The 10,639-nt window shown below is 46.5% G+C and overlaps 1 long non-coding RNA gene across 1 annotated transcript in view; it reads right to left on the bottom strand.

Annotated features, from left to right (window-relative positions):
• The window catches only part of LOC149328670 (uncharacterized), a 33,740-nt gene extending 27,547 nt beyond the window's left edge, over window positions 1-6,193 (bottom strand). Inside the window, exon 1 of the long non-coding RNA XR_016285658.1 lies at window positions 6,058-6,193. This is a non-coding gene — a long non-coding RNA (uncharacterized LOC149328670). The remainder of the gene's footprint in view (window positions 1-6,057) is intronic.
• Window positions 6,194-10,639: the final 4,446 nt, after the last annotated feature.

Consider the following 10,639-nt stretch of genomic DNA (forward strand, 5'->3'; position numbering starts at 1 on the left):
AAAATTTTGTTGGAGGGTTCAAAAGTTAGCACTGAGATGATGCGTGGGAAAGAAAAGCGAAATTGTAAAAAAAAAATTCGCTTTGGCTTAGCTTGGTTAAGCCCGGTAATTGCAAAAGCAATATCCGTACCTACGCCATGGTTCAGCTGGTAGTGTATACCTGGTGGTGGTGCTTGTGGTTAGACTTGTGGCGATGCATCTGTTATACAGTCCCATCCAATGCAATCCAATGTAATCTAATGTAACCTAATCTATTCTAATCCAATCCAGTACAATCCAGTCCAGTCAGGCCGCCGTTCATGTGCACCGCCGTCGCACACGGACGGCGCGAGATCGCGAAACAATGTTAAGCCGCTGGTGGTTGGCACAGCTACTGCTTTCTAGCGACGTGAGTCGAGCCTAATCTCTTCAGCGTAACGCCACAATCGCGCTCCTAGCGGAGAGCGCAGGTGTTACGCACCGGTTGTGGCACCGCCGCGGCTTGCGACGGCGCGAGTCTGTCGCCCTTCTCTTCGGCGTGACGTCACAAAGCACCTGTTGCGTTCCTAGCGGAGAGCGCAGGAGTTAGGCGCCGGTGGTGGCACCGCCGTGGCTTACGACGGCGCGAGTCGGTCGCCCTTCTCTTCGGCGTGATGTCACATATGCCGTCACACAGAGGACAACTAAAGGTCAATGGTGGCACCGCCGCGCCACGGCAAAGGCTGAAAGTGCAAGTAGTAAAGCTTTCGCTTTAAAAAGCACAGGAAGAAGTTTAAGGTCAACGATATAGCTGGTATAAATATGTCGGGAGGCAGATCACCTGTAAATTTGCTTGAAATCAAACAACAGATAGTAATAGAGGCCATATGAATCTGTGCTTTCACTGAAACGCGTTTTGCACACCTCTAAGGGGCACCGCTTGCTCCACGTTATAGTTGGAAAAGGTTCAATGGGACACCTGGAAACCGAAAAGTTCCGATTTAGAAATATAGATCATGCATGCATGGGCTTACTCGAAATGAGGAGCATGTACGGATAAAATGTAATATTGCAGGCAAACTATTGGAAGTAGTGTGCTTGGGGACCGGCAGCATTAACGCATAGAGAAGCGCAGCTTTCATCGAACAATTACCGGAAGACTTCAGATTGATGCCAGTGAAAGGACAGTCCTCATACTGCGATGTGCGAAGGCTCACATAGAAGAATTTGGTTTATATCTAGATAAGAGCGCGAAAATTGTTTAACATCATGACTTAATGGCAGAATAACCTAAGTATAGTAAATCGACAATTGTGATTTGAATGAGTATACTTACTCGAGAATCGGGCACTTTCGGCTTCAGCATTGAATACAGCATAATTTCGGAAGATTTATGTGAAAGACTCAGTATTATGAGAATGCACGAGGGTGAAATAAATATTATAAGAGGCGACCATGTGTTGTAATGTCGGTACAAATGCAGTGGAAACGTTCAATCTAGACCCGAAATTTCGTACCCGAAATTTCGTAACATGCATCACGGAATTCGGATCTTGAGTGACAGTCATTTCATAGACATACTGCAGGAGATCGAAAAATGTATTGAGGAAGCCCCATGTCGCTCATGGACGTATGATGGTGTTCGAGAGGCAATTCAATCAAAGGTGTTTTCGGTACCCAAAAAAAGCCACAGGAGAGGTAAAAAAGCAGCCAAAATGTTACTGGGACAAGCATGTTAAAGACGCAATATCAAACCGTCAAGCAGCTTCTAGGGCACATTGAAAAGCAAAGCGCGAAACTAGAGCATTGGCTAAAATAGAAGAGAAATTGACAACTTGCAGAATAACGAGCGCCCTCTACAATCTTCCAACCGAAAACTCTCGTTCGCAGACAGCAATCTCGCATTCTTGTTCGCAAAGGGAGAGGGGAGGCCACCATCTCTATGAGAGGGAAGTTGTTGAAAGGACACAATAGACCAGGGGCGCGAAAGCGAGGCGCGGGTCGAGACAGGTGCTCGTCAACGGAATGCCTCATTGTAACCTTTCGACAACAACCCTTTACGCTGTATCACGAAAGCAGGTGGTGACCAGCGGGGCTTCAGGTCCACGCAGATTTGGGGGCCAGGCCCGCATATCTTTTCCAAGAAGGTTACAGTGGAGGGCTGCTGACAAACCTCCCCTCACGCTAACCCCCTCAGGCAGCAGGGCAGGAAGCGAAAACGTGCCTGTGCACGAGTTTTTGGTTGGAAAATATCTTCCTGTAAGTCAGCTTTCCTGCAATTTTGCAAGTTGTCCAGTTGGGCGGGTACAGAAAATAAAATAATTATGCCCAGATTATGGTCCCGGAAATAGTTAAGGCTACGAGATTCTGTGCATGGCAGATATTAGAGGCAGACTAACAGGTGCAGTTAAATGTAAAGTTCGGTTCTTCCCCTTTCTTCAGAAGGGCTCAGGCCTCTCCAAGCATGATCTTTCGTCGGACATGAAGGAGATGATAGATGGTAGAGATGATGAAACGAAGAAATATATTTACAGAATTTACAACTAAAACTTAGTTAGATAAGCAAAGTCGTACAGACGAACTGAGCGAACTAATTTAAAGAAACTGATCTCACACAGAGAAGCAGCACTTCAACACCTTACTTATATATCCAACGAAGGTCTCGCTTAAAGCCTAGCAATTCTTGAAGTACCTGCTAAGCACGGAGCCTCTAACTACAGTGATGTCTAATGCTTTTGCACCCTATTTTAAGTTTCTCACAAATAAAGAAGATAGGGCGGCCGGGTTTCGAGGCCCGCCCTGTACTTCACTTGACCAATGAAGATTTAACACGAAGTAGACACATCCCCTGAAGGTTGGGCTCAAGTTCGAACCCAGGGCTTGGCTAAAATGAAAAGAAAACAAAACAAGAAAACATCAACGACACCTTCTCCACGCAGGGATCCTTGGCCTCTTCGCGTGATGCTCCCTCTCTTTCCTGTTTGCATGTGAACCACGTGACACTTCTGGAAGGATGACCTGCTCTTGTCGCTAACTGACAGGACGAGTATTTCCTGACTAACCACGTTAGTGACGGTTCTCGTAACGCCGTCTACGGCGAAGTGTCCGATGGTGACACGCAAGGCACCGCAACGCTTCGGTTTCCGCATGAATCCCTGGAAACGAAAGGGCCCCTCGCAAAGCTCTTCGCAGGTGCGCATTTTTACGAGGAAGTGGTACGCAGATCCGCTTCCGTTGAACACCAGACCGGATAGAGCGGCGCCGCATGTCGACTGCTGTCCTTTGTACGAGCCTTGCATTTTTTCTTGGCACCCCGCCGGATGCTGGCGGTCAACAATGCTAGGAGTCCTCGGCCGTCGTAGCGAAGGTGTTATGCCGACATTGACTTCCGCATTTTTGTGCACGTTTGCAGAGCGACGCGCGGGTGGGGAGCTCCGAGAACTTTCCGCGTAGACCGGAGCCGTACAGTGACGTCAGGTTAAAGTAATTAAAAGGCTGGCAGGTCTTCATGCAGTGCGACTTTACAGGCGCCTTGAAAGACCTGCAACCACCTCAACGCAAATTTACATTTTATTTCAGTACGGTTTTGTACACTTGTAACCTTATGTCACCTCTCTCCTTTTGAGCTACCAATCTTCCAATCGCTTTTGGCTAACTACCACCGCAGATTTATTTACATGACCATTGTTTTCCCTATTTATTTATTTATTTCGTGTACCCTCAGGGCCAGAGGCATTATAGAGGGGAGTGGTTACAAAAATTTAAGAAAAAAAAATGTACAGTGCAGCAAACTAATTAGTAATACAAAAATGATTGCTCCTAGTTATACATTATTAGCTGTTGGGTTCTTGGTGTGCTGGTTAATAGTATATAATACACAAAATACAGCGCAGCAATACAGTGAAAAACAAACAAACAAAACGCTCGTACAAAAAACAAGAATATAGAATTAAAAAAAAAAAGAAGATGATGCTCCTACTTATACAAAGTTTTCTAATGCTGTTTTGAAGCGTTGGTTGTCAGTAATGGTAGCGGTAGATGCAGGAAGGTGATTCCACTCAGCAGCTGTGCGCGGAAGACGCCCTACTGATCTTGACGCCCTAAACCATAGGGCGTCAGGATCAGTGACTTTGCTTGCATCGACAACCGGACGCATACCATCATATTTGAGTATGAGGTGTTCAATTGTTTCTAGAGATCTACCACACACAGCACATGTGCCATCATTTTCGTTGATTTTTTTTTGTAGCTCCGTGTTCTAAGACACCCTGACCAAGCTTCAAAAAGTAGGGCACTGCTTCTTAAGTTATCACAGAACTATTCCTTCCTGATATCCCTTTTCCAGTATCGATAGTTCTACACATGCTTCTTTTCCATTGAATTAATCCAATTTTTACCTTCAGCGTTTTTAACCTGTCGTTTGATGCTCTTTCTTTCCTTCTTTGTCCTCGTGCCCTTTTTTTCTTTGTTTCTTTGTGCTCGTGTCCGGTATACTTTCTGACTAGTTTACTAGTTGTTTTGCTCCGTTGTGAGTCAACGCTCTTCCTTTATAAGTATTTAAAGACCTTAGCTGCCCACCTGTTATTGTTCAGTTTACTCGGGCGTTCTTCGTATAGTACTTTACTCTTAGCTTCCCGTGCTTCGAACGATGCCCAGCCTATATCCCCCTGTACTGCCTCGTTTTTGATTTTGCCGTGGGCACCTAGTGCTAATCTTCCAACAGCTCTCAGATTTACTTCTAATCTCGACTGAGCTTCTGCCGTTAAGCACAGAACCGCATTCACGAAAGTAATCCCCGGCACCATTATTCGTTGTAGCCCCATAATGTCCTATGTTTTCTTATCCCGGCATCTCTTCGCCCTTTCACCGCCAGAGAATGTTCATACTTTTCCATGCATGTCTCCCCTTCGTTTGATATCCCAAGATATTTGTATTCGGCCGCTCTGAGTATTTCATGGCCTTGTATTGCGAGAACATGATCAGTTGGAACATGATCAGTTGGATTTTTTTTTCCTGTATTTTACTTGCTTGGCATCACTTACCTTCTCCTAACATTAAATTTCCCAACCAGACAGACTTCTGTCGAATGTTTTCTTTTGAGAAAAAGCATTACACCCGACGTATATAGTTACGCTGAAACTTGAGCCTAGAGCGCCTGCTTCGTATCCACAACAATTAACTTGCAGAAAAAGTTCAGGGGGGCTCTTTGTTGACCTAAAGTGTGGTGAGGTGAAAGCCTTAAGCTCGGTGTTGCTGCTTGTGTCACTGATGCGTTGTTAAGATGTTAGGCTTCGCCTCTATGAGTGAAACGCGACAGCGTCTTGCAACGCTGCCAGGGAGTGCATAGAACACCATCGCCAGTTCGGTTCAGCGCCTTGCTCGTCGGTAAATTGGTTTTTGAGGAAAGGAAATGTATCTGTCTCATATATCTCGGTGGACACCTAAACCTCGCCGTAACGGGAAGGGAGTAAGATGGGAGCGAACGAAGACACCGTACTCACTAAACGCGCCTTTGTTCATTCCAAACCATCAAGATGGCATGGCGGAGTGGTTAGCACGCTCGTCTCGCACTCCGGAGACCGGGGTTCTATTCCCGAACTCGACCAATTTCCTACTCGTTTTTATTTATTTATCTGGTCTGACTATAAAGGTTAATTAGGCTAATTTGGTAATTAAGCAATTAACTAAACTCAGTCCCACTTACTTGGAGCATCACTATACGATCCATTTAATTGGTTGCATGGTTGCTAGCCAAACTACAATTGGCCCCGTTTGAAATAAGCGCACTGTGACGTCACGACCGTTTCGACCAATTGAAAAGCGTGACATTTCTGTCGACAACTCTTGCTTACAACGATGAGGCATGAATGGTTTCCGCCCTAATAATAAGCGCCCTTTACAATCATCCAACCAAACAACCTCATTCGCAAACGGCAATCTTGCATTCTTCAAATAGGGAGGAGAGAGATATCCGTTTATCTGTGTGAGAGGGTAGTTGCCGCCGAAAGCACACAATAGAGCAAGCGAGCGAACGCGAGGAGCTGGTGGAGACCGGTACTGGTCTGGGGAATGCATCATTGTAACCTTTTGACAACTTACCTTACACTCGAACGCTGGTGGTATCCGGTGGGGCTTCAAGTTCACGCAGATTTCAGGTGCAGCCCCGCACACCTTTTCGAAGAAGGATACACTGTGGCGGGCGTCTGACTCATCTCCGCTCGCCTAAAACCCTTCAGAGAGCAGATCAGGAAGCGAAAACGCGTCTGCAAACGCCGAACAAACGCGGTTGACGTCCCGCCTGTTCTCCGCCAGGTAGTTACGTGCAGTGACCGAACGCTCGGCGTGTGCTACCTCGGACGATGAACAGCGGGACGCCCCCACTCCATCCGTTTTGTGCTTTGTGTCGTGCGCGTGTGTTCGTACTGTGTTCTACCAGACCTTCACGCGCGTGTGACCTGTATATATTTATATTTATCATGTATAGAAGTAAATAGATTATTACCAGTGTACCCTTCCCCCTGTCCTTTGTAGTATTTCCTCACCTCTTTCATTTCACTTCTACACTCTTCCTGCTATCCTTTGTTTCCGCTTCCCCAGCTCAGGTACTTCCAGCAGCGATAGCAGATGCTGGAGTAGAAAAAAAATTCTTTTACCTTCCATATTCAATGCAAAATAAAAACCACTACTACTACTACTGCAAACGAGGGTTTTTGGTTGGAATACATCTTGCTGTAAGTCAGATTTCCTGCAATTTGGAAGAAACGCGCCGGCTTATAAAGGATGATGATGACACGGGTAACCTGTAAGGAAAGCCTTAAAAGAAGTAAGTTCTAAGAAATGCTATTGAAGCCGTAAAAATCCCGCTTATTAAAGAGAGTTGTGTCAGCACCCCCTCCATACCCCTTATAAATAAAGAATTGCGGTTTTTATCGGTAGCTGGATGATCTAAGTTCTCCTGTGTGATTTCTGGTGGCGATGACTGTTTGTCAGACTCGGTTGCTTTTATTTTCTTGATGCTGCTGTGTATTTACCGAAGTGTCTGAGAAAATAAACCTTCAGTTGTAAACAGCGCTGTGTGTGTCTCGTCTACTTTCTTATCCGTGTGTAGCTTGCGCTGTTCTGCCTTTGTAAGAAAAAGAAGGGACCGTTCGATCTTTTTCGAAAAAGTTAAAGAAACAGGTTACGAGTGTGACGAATCTGATGAAGCCACGCAAGCAGGTATCGAGGAGGATTTTCAGTGTGACATAGACGAGTTAGATTGGAAAAAGCGGAGAAGGTCCTTTTACAGACAGCGACATGCATCGTCGAGTGCCTATAGCACTGCACGAAAGTCTTGTTTGCAATGTTATGACAGCTGGTTTTGCACATTGCGATATGTGCAGGGACGAAACAAAAGGCGTCGTACTGCTTAAGGGAGAGTAGAGCAGAGTTGCTGGAAAACAAGACGCATTCTGTCTGCTGCAAATAGACGACTGTGTCTCACGACGAGCGAAGAAATGGTACTTTAACTTGAAGTTATTGGCGATACTTAATAACTATAGTGTTGAGTATTTTGACCATGCTATACAGCGACCAATGGCAAGGATATACCAGGTATTTTAGGGAATACTTTCAAAAGTTTTCAAAAATACACCCTTCAGACTGAAAATATGCCTTTTGCGGTGTTGCATCACCAGTGTTGGTGGACACCGGAAAGCCGGTGATAACTAACTTTAACTGTAACAGACAGGCAGCTGGTTGCAGTTAGAGGTTTGTAGCCGATCGTTAGTAATAGCCATATCAGCTTTTAGAATTTAGAACACACGATTACCCTCGTTCCTGTACCTCGGCAAAATCCGGCTGCATGGTGCGAAAATACACGTGCATTTTAAAATATCCAGGCAACCGTCCCCTCCAATGCACGTAACTAGTCGAAAACTCAAATTTTGTCGAGCCACAGCGCCAGGGGTAATAGCGTTTCCAAAATTCTAAAAACTGACATCGCTATTACTGACGACCGGCTGCAAATCTCTAATTGCAACCAGACGCCCACCTCTATTAGATCAAAAGCTAATTATTAATAATTAGTAAACCAGCTTACTACTTGAGACAATTCATCGTCTTTCCGCTGCCCACGAACACTGGTAATACTATGCCGCAAAAGCCATATTTTTAAGAGCGTTATCTTTTATTGATCACGTTTCTCAGTTTCTTGAGAGTCTGCTACCACCTCCCCTCGGCGTGAAATTTTCAAGTCCGAGGAATTGAAGATGGCGGCCATCATAGTAAATCGATATAGCCACCCAATTGATGACTGGTGATGTCACTGATTTTTTGCCGTCATAGCTAATTAGTCCCGTGATTCTTTAATCGCTTTTAACTGAGTAGTTAATGAGGCATCATAAAACGAAAAAGATATTTGGAATCCTCTATATGTGTAAAACTAGTTAGACACCAAAATTAACTCATGAAGTCATTAACTTATGGTTATGCTTATATTGAATTGCTTATAGTTAACTAACCGATAACGTCATGAACATGGCGCTACCGAGCAGCTAACGCTCGGTAATGAGCAAAACGAGGACTGTATGGACGTTGCTCGTTTTCTTACGTAGCAAGCCGACGTGTCAGCTCCGCGGGCAGGCTTGGCGAGATATCGCGGGGAGCTTCCCCGCGGTCCGCGGGAGAAAGTGTGGCGGCAGCCAGTCGACGCACCTGGGAGGGCTTCGCCAACGCTTGGCGAGATTTTGAGGGGGACCACTTGGCGGGAGAGGGAGAAAGCCGGGTGGGCGGGGGGACCAGTGTCGTGGAGGACGGGAACAGCCTTCTTGTTTGGCGCCGTCGTTTCCGTCAGTCTGTCAGTGTTGTAGCTTTCTCCCTCCTCAAAAATACCCCCCTGCCCCCCGGTGCCAGCTGCACAGGGTCCACCCAAGAACGGCCCACCTGTCATGGAGCCAGTGACAGGACTGCTGCGGCCTGAGGCAAGATCCCCGGACACCTGGTGACCACGTCCACTGTGTGCGCGTCGCAAGCGAATCCCCCCCCCCCCCCCCCCCCCCCCCCCCCCCCCCCCCCATCCCCACTCCCCTTCCCCGCTCCCAGCCAAGCAGTGCCCCCAGTACCAGTGCTGGCGCAGCTCCCGAAGCGAGAACGGAACAGGTACACCTCGCACAGCCTTCGAACATCAGCGTTCACTGCACTTACGCGCTCGTACGCTTCGATATAGACAGGACGGCACAGCGAACCTTATTCCAGTCACCGTGCTTGTTGCCTGCGATCCTCGTAAGCCAGTAGTGCATCATAGACTAACCCGGACGTTGACGCAGCCAGGACTAAGACGTACGGGTGTGCCTGAAACAGCAGCTACTTCGATGGCGATGGCGTTAATCTTACCCTACGAGGCGAACGAATACTTCATCGACCTTATCAGGGAGCGGACAGCCCTCTGGGATGTTGCTAGCCGGGACTACAAGAAGCGCGTCGCCACGGAGCTCCTCTGGAAGGACGTGGTGGAGGAGATGAAAAAGAAATGGCCTGCGTATGGTCCCTACTCAGCCGGTAGGTGTCTTCCTCTGTTTTTTTTTTTTTTTAAATCGATCAATGTGCTCTCTGGAGCCTTGTACCTGGTATGGAAAGAATAAGGGAGGGTGGCGACGTATTGATTTTGCGAACACGTTCTGAAACATTTTGCATGCACTACTTGGCGTATTGATGGCATTCGTGTGTGCGAATCGGTGCTATTAGCCTATTATTCGCCGATCATAAGCTTGGTCTATGTCCTCGCGTGAAAGAAAGGAATGGCCATGTTTGCTGATTAATCTTCGACGTTTTTCCCGCTTTAACGCTCAATTGATGACACCGCCTTCAAGGACTATCCAAATTTCGGTTTCATGTTTTCTTCATTGTAATAATGCGCAAGGCATTACTATACGTGGACCACTACGTGGAGTTCGCCTATCACCACTTAATTTTTGATCGAATTCCTTCTGTCGCCTGATTCGGTTTCGACAGCCAAGCGATAACTAAGGCTTGAAAGGTCAGTATAGTTCGCGCGAGGAATGAAAATGTGCAATGAATTCCTCGTTCTCCGCTCGTTTTGATCCGGCTCTTCAGACAGGCTGGCTTCAGCGTTGTAGGAAGCGAAACGATGAAGCAAAGATTATATCGTTTTTTTTTTTCATGCCTTCCGTTCCCGCTGACGTTTGACGTCATAGTCATAATTCGGCAGTTGAAACCAGAACCGTAACAGGTGAGAAAAGAAATTCGGCTATAAATTATTCAGCGGCTGTAGGCGAATATAACGTGCTATCCTATGTATAACTTAACCATTACAACAAATCAGCAGTAGTATTCGAGGAAGGGGAGAGGGGGATGTATGACGTCGCCAGTCAACCCAAACTCATTCTCTGCTCCCATAAATCCGTACTTGTCCAGAACGTGGTGTGGCTTATTTGATTACCCCTATTGACTTCGCTGCGGCTCTCAGGAGTGCCTTGTTCTGTTCCTTTAGCTTCAACTCTCCTTTTGAACATTACGGTTCGGCCGTCACATGTCCACTCTTCTAAATTATTTGCATGTTCTGTGAATGCCCGTGTGTTCTTCATTTTTGTGATTTCGGCATTCGTGATACCAAGACGTCACCTTTCTTGAGAGGTCATGTAAACAACTTATGTCGCCAACTTTGTTCCTAAGTTTTTATTAC

Source organism: Amblyomma mixtum, chromosome 9 (genome assembly GCF_055824585.1).
Source record: "Amblyomma mixtum isolate Tamu chromosome 9, ASM5582458v1, whole genome shotgun sequence".
NCBI classification, from domain to species: domain Eukaryota; kingdom Metazoa; phylum Arthropoda; class Arachnida; order Ixodida; family Ixodidae; genus Amblyomma; species Amblyomma mixtum.